Raw genomic sequence first — 7019 nt, forward strand, 5'->3', positions numbered from 1 at the left:
TTCGAAAGTGTATTACCTATATTCAGTGCTCACAGTCCTGTTTTTGGTGAATTAAGAGAAGTGAAAATCAGAAAACACATTCAGACAGGTAGTAAGATAACTGGCAGTTGTATACATTTAAAATTAGCCAGATAGGTATACATTGTTGACATAACTTCTACATTTGCTCAACACACTGAATTTTTTTTAAAATGTCATCTTTAACCCCAATCTGCTACCGCTCATACTATACTGGTTCAAATAAAAGCAAACAGTGGAACAACAAAGTCACAGTAAATTGGACCATCGTTACCTGCAGAGAATTGTGACATTGCTGTATTCAAGAGAGGGGATGATAATAATCTCAACCCCCCCTTCCAAACAATAATTTCTCTGTTTAAATATCTACCAGTGAGCATTACATTGCTCTAACGAAATAACCAATTTCAGATTTTGTCATCTCACTATTCAAACATCCGGAAGTATTTTTCCTTGTGCTAATTCTATAGAACTTTCGCCATCCGTTTCCAGTTATTGTTTTTTTTTTATACCAAGTACCAATGTTACTTTTATTTGCCAGATTGCCTTCGAGTAGACATTTCCCTTTTTTTTCAGTACAATAAAACCTGTAGATAAAGAAGACTGGAGTGAGACAAGTAAAATGGTCTTCATGAACTGGATTCTGTAACACTTTTCATAGGGAAAATACTATTTAAAGGGATACCAAACATGTGGTCCTTCTGTACAGGTCAATAGCCGGTTTGATCATATTACATGTATACTCCAAAGTCACAAGCTTGTTATACAGTATGCCACAATGCTCAGCAATAGAGTTCAGCAGAATTTCTGTGTACAATGTCTCGATACATTTTGGTCCCAATGGTGAAAAAAAAAGGAAATAATTGTGTATCGATCAAACTCTTAAGGGAGTACAAAATAATTTGTCCAGATTCATGCAAGTCAATACCATCATTCAATGCAACACCTGAGATCATGATGAAGTCATTTAAACATAACACAAATCATTCCATCATGACTTAAATCATTGTCATGCACGAGTTTGTCCTTGTAACTTTGTTCAGTTTATGTATAATATGCATTTACTGGCATTAACAGGGCGATTGATCCCTCCTTGTCAGGACATGTCTTGCTGTGCATTGTCTCACCATTTTCAAACCAGACTTCAAGCAAACACAATTGAGATCACCCACAATTATATAAGTAAGATCTTTTATTCTGTTGAATTTTGTACATACAATTTGATGTAAATGATCAAGTTTACAGCAAACCAAAACACAGAGTAAACATTCGATTGTGCATAATTTGATCTAAAAACGTAACACACAAAAACACACATGATAATCTTCAGAATTCTAATTCTTACAAGAGGAGACATGTAGAACTCTTTGTCAATATTGTATGAATGATTTTGTGTAAACTACAGGGGAAAAACTTAAAGCAATTGACAACAACCATGCCTATTAATATTCTGGAAGATTGCAGAAGTCAAATTTTGTTATAAATGTTGTCCTTAATGTGATATCCAAAACTTAATACAAGTGGATTTTGGATTGAAAGGCTGTAAAGCAAAAGTTTGATTCACCATTCTGGTGAAAATAAGTAGAGAAATGTAAATAACAGTTTTCTTCAGTGTACTGACTCTATAGACCAACCAAATGTATTACAACATCCAATCAGTTGGTTCAGTCGGATTCATTGGTGGACTCTGTGGCATAAGTTTCATCTCATAAACATTTTGCAATGAGGCTTCTTTTTTCAATTGCTGATGACTAATTTATGAAAATCAAAATAGAGTGCTATAGTCGTCTACTAATTTTTTTCTTCATAAAAAAAAAAAAAATCATGAATGCAATAGCAAACTATGAGCTCTGCTTGGCATATGTCATTGAAGTTGATAAATATGTTTATCTTAATGACTTCAACGTCAAAGAAATAGATGCACTATTAAAGATGTTTAGAGACCAGGCAGCAGTTCTGATGCCATTGGCTGTAACATCTGGGGCCTGTAACACAACACTTAGCAATGATCGTAGAACATTTTTCTTTGATCGTAGAACATTTTTCTTTGATTGATTACACTGTACAATCAATTGTAAAAATCAGCGTACAATCAATCGCTAACCTTTGTGTCATGGAACCCTGATCTGCTATAAGAGGAGGAAGATGGCAGCAATGAGACTAAGATGGTTGAGCAGCAGGAAACAGTTGAGGAGAAAGACAAGAAGAGGCAACAGAAATGGAGAAGCACAAGAGGGAAGATCAGGAGAAACCATACTAGATGGGGAGAAAGAGATGAGGAAATTTACACAAGGAGGGGGAGGGGATGCTGCGGAGCAAATGAAGAAAGCAAAATGAAGAAAGCCAGGGTATAATTTGGGTGCCAAATGATAATGTGGAAGTGGCACAGGGAGGGGATGGCCACACAAAGAAATTGAAGAAATCTATGAGAAGATGGATGAGGAATGCTAGACGGTAGATGCAATGGGGTGGGAGCACAGAGCATTGGGGAGGAGGTGACTGACCTGAAAAAGTAAAATGTTTGGTTCTGAAAGATTCTGGCTGCAAAATCCCAGTCAAATCTGGAATATGAAGTAGATAGCTTGGATATGCTCGAAGAGAAAGAAGACAAGTTACCTATAACACGCAACAAAGTCTAAGGGCATATCCAAACTAAGAATTGTGATGAGATAGTCATGTGTTTGCTGTACGAAAAATCCACTTTTACAGAGAAGAGCATTTTGTACTGCCTCGTTGCAAAATGTTTTCAATTTCTATTTTAGTAAACAATTGCCTAGAATATAACCCAGGATTCTTTACCTGTAGGTAAACCTTTAAAGCCAGCACTAAGTTTAAAAAAAAAAAAAAAAACCCAATCCCTTGGTAAATTGGTTTACAAAAACATTGTCTACTGCCCGTTTGGTCTCATCCTACTTGGTGTAGTCCCATTTTGTCTACAACCAGTTTGTCTAACAATGTTGATTTAATTGCGTCTATAGTCTATTAACCATTTCATCTAGGCCCTATATCCATTTCATCTAATATTCATTTGCTACAGTACAGTCTGTATAATTACAGTCGATGACCTGCTCATGAACCAAATTTGCCTTTGACACAATAAAAGATCATTCTTAAAGGGATAATTTCACTTTGTGAGCAATTAAAAAAATTATCATATTACTCTTTGAAAATGGGTCTTGGGTCATATCACGTCTAAGCGTACATGAAAAGTCTGAATTGCTTTCAGGGTCTGTGCGTGTACGTTGTTCATGATGCTAGTGTTTCATTGGAAACGTAAGCATGTTACGTAAATTCTGATATACCACATGGCGATAATAATCAAGTCAATTTTTATGTAAATGATGAAAATTTTGATGGCAAGTTCACAATGACTTTTTTCCCAAATGCATAAACCTAGCCAGGAATACACTGGTCATTCTTGTTTAATGAATCGTGCCATTGATATCTAATGACAGCAAACACCTACACTGGGGTCCTATTTCATAAAGACTTGTTATAGTAACAAATGCACAATTTCTATAGCAAGTTTACTATCAGCCAATCAAATTGAACGATTTCAGTAGCTTTTAACTGTCATTGCAAATTTGTTATTAGAACAAGTTTTATAAAACGGGGGCCCCTTTCATACAGGATTTGCAACTGTTGTAACTTTGCCATTATGGTAACTACCATGGAAACCTTGATTATGATTGGCCACTAAGCCCTGTTACCATGGTAGTTGCCATTATGGCAAAGTTACAACAGTTGCAAGTCCTTCATGAAACGGGGCCCATGATCTAATTAAAAAACATAAGACACTGTTTCATAAAACTTTATATCAGTAACACTGATGACAAACATTCCATGATCAGGACGAATCTATACTGGCTGCTTGCATATATTGCTTTGAAAGGCTACACAACATGTACAAGTGGGGTGTTTCATAAAAGCTGATCCTAAAGTTACAAATGAATTAACAAATGACTGAATGAATGACTGCAATATGAATTTCAAAGTATAAGCCCCCAGTTTTTGTTTTGTTTTTTCATTTAAGAAATGACTGACTGCTTTATGACTTATCTCAATATATAGTTACAGCAAAAAATTTGCTTAGCCATGAAATGTATTATAACAGTTAAAATGTGGATCAACATCTGCATATATTTATGCATTTTCATTTCAACTATTATGTAACTGAGACACCGTATTGGCTGCCATATTACAGTCACTTATGAGGTAGTTCATAACTTTATGAACAGTTTTATGAAACTGCCCCCTGCACTATAATGATTATTGTACCCTGTGAAAGCACACTTCTTATTTACCCTTTATAAAGGGGTACCCCCGGCTGAAAAGAATTGTACCTCAATATGTAGAGTAAAATTCACCAAACACAATGCTGAGAATTTCATCAAAATCTTATATTAAACAAAATAAAGTTATTTGATTAAAAAGTTTTGCAATGTTTTCTGAAAACCTTTATATGCACGCCGTCGTGTATATGAAATAGGTCGGCTGATGATATCGTGTTTTCATTTCCATTTTTCGCATTTTATCACATGAAATGATAATAAAATCACATTTTCAAACATGTATGCATGATAAATGTATGGTTCATATGTAACAAAATAAGTTGCATCAATGATTATCTTACTCATTAAGTCAAGAGTCAAAGCCAATCAATCCAAGTTGGACATATTTGAAGGACAAATTTCAGAAAATCATAAAGAAGTAGGGATATGACATCATCAGCTTGCTCATTGCATACCGGTATTCATGAAAAACTGTTTCATCAAAATAATGCAGAACTTTAAGATGTCATAACTCTGTTATTCCTTGTCCGATTTTGATGAAATTTCAGTGATTTTGTTGTTGTTGGATTATACTCTATCTGCTCAAATCATATTATCTTCAGCCTGGGGTACCCCTTTGATAAAATCAAAATCTTGATTCTCCCTAGCAATATACAAATTATGCATTTCATTTAATTTCCATGTTTTTTTTTCATACAAAAATCATATATGCTGATATGTAGTACTAAAATATAATAAAATCTAATCATCTGTACACTTCATACTATGCATGAGCATTTCAATCAGCTTACCTAGCAAAAAAAAACTCCGCCATTATCACAAATATTGAATAGACTATTGATATGACATGTACTGATCCTTAATTACTGTCTATACAAATAGAATTTCGATATATACATACTCAACTTTAACAAAAATGCATGTTAAAAACACAAGGAACTCAATATGAAATCTCCATGCACCAAATGAAACCTGTGACCCATTTTACAAAACTTATGATTAACTTTGCCATTATTGAAAGGAAACTGCTTTTGATAGACTGCTGAGCCATGTTACCATGGTAATTACCATAATGGCAAAGTTACCATATGAAACAAGCCCCAAATGGGTTTTTTTTTCTTGCAAAAATACAAAAGAAAAACTGCATGGCTTTGGTTTTGCGATTGTTTTGAAAGAATCTGGAAATATCTTTTAAAAAAAAAATCAGTATGCATAGAACTGTAAAAGTGGTTATTCAACATTGCTTTTCTTGGATAATTACTCTTATCAAAGACGTCGTGACTTTTCCTTGAAAGGCAAATAACGAGAAAGGGCTGCATGATACTGTAGATATGGTGAGTATTTCATGAAAGGACTTGTCAGATGTTTCATCCGACTAGTCCCATTTTGTCCGACAGTTACCATAGTAACTGTGCTTCTCAGCCAAATCAAAATATACAAAAGTTGTCAGATCTGACAACTTGTCGGATGAAAATGTCAATGAAGCGCTCCTCTGGGCACGGGATTATCGCTAGGTGTCATGCCTTGAGTCAGTGAGCTGCAATGTAGTCCATGCAGCAATCTTTTGTAGAGGGTAAACTAATTTCTTATCGAGTCCTAATCCAATATGAGGAACAAGTTATTGTAATAATTGTACGGTATAATCACAACTCTGCGTATTATTAGGCTTGCGAATGCACCGTCTTGCTCAAACAATAGTCGTCATACCTGACAAAAGTGCGGTAAAATATGCAAACTACATAGAAATTCACAAAGGCCAATGTGCTAATTACTTTCCGGTTATAGAACTTTTTAAATTAACATTGAAGCACAAGTTTAAATGCCCTACTTCTCAAGTTGTGGTGTTTTATTCTTTTTTTTTTCATTGATTGTGGATATTGATTTGCTATTAATCCTCTGAATGCAAGTCAAGCTCATACAGCTTTGATTTTGTATCAAGCTAATTACAAACATACTACACAATAGTGACTGATGCCCCTCCCCCCCCTCCCAAATCGTTGCGCATTGGCAGGGACACCTACCTACATAGTTAATGCGCAACAATTCACAGCAATATAAAGGTGTGATCTTGGCCGCAATGCCAACTTCGATGATTGCTTTGAAAATGATTTCTAAAAAAATTTACTCTACCTCAAATACTATATTTAGTAATGATCAATTGCGAAACTCGAATCTTTCTTACAAAACAAAACAATCAGTCTTGCACTTCAGAAACTAAACCCTCATATTAATTGGGGACAGCCAACTATGAAATAAGTTAAATATCTATGGTAATCTAGTATGCACGAGCAGGCTAAACAGCTAAACCTCTAAATTCATATAAACACTGTACACATTAACATGTATATATAATGGCAAGGTTTGATATTTTTCTTACGTACATTGTAATTCGCGACTTTTACATGGAAGAAGCTTAGGCATTCTTGATATGGATCAGAAATATAATGAAATAAACAAGAAAATCTGAACAGAATAAACATTCTCTGAGCATCTAGGATGACTTTCTTACAGCAGTTCGACTTAGTTTGTCTGTCCGACTAGGGGCTGCTGCCAGTGGCGGACCGTGACCCGGAGGAGACAAAGCATTGGAGGGGCACTGTATTGTTTGTGAACAATGCTGTGCCCCTCCAATGCTTTGTCTCTTCCGGGTCACTGTCCGCCACTGGCTGCTGCCCATCTGTGTAACTGACATGATATGAATTATTTCTT

The sequence above is a fragment of the Lytechinus pictus genome, chromosome 2 (assembly GCF_037042905.1).
Source record: "Lytechinus pictus isolate F3 Inbred chromosome 2, Lp3.0, whole genome shotgun sequence".
NCBI classification, from domain to species: Eukaryota; Metazoa; Echinodermata; class Echinoidea; order Temnopleuroida; family Toxopneustidae; genus Lytechinus; species Lytechinus pictus.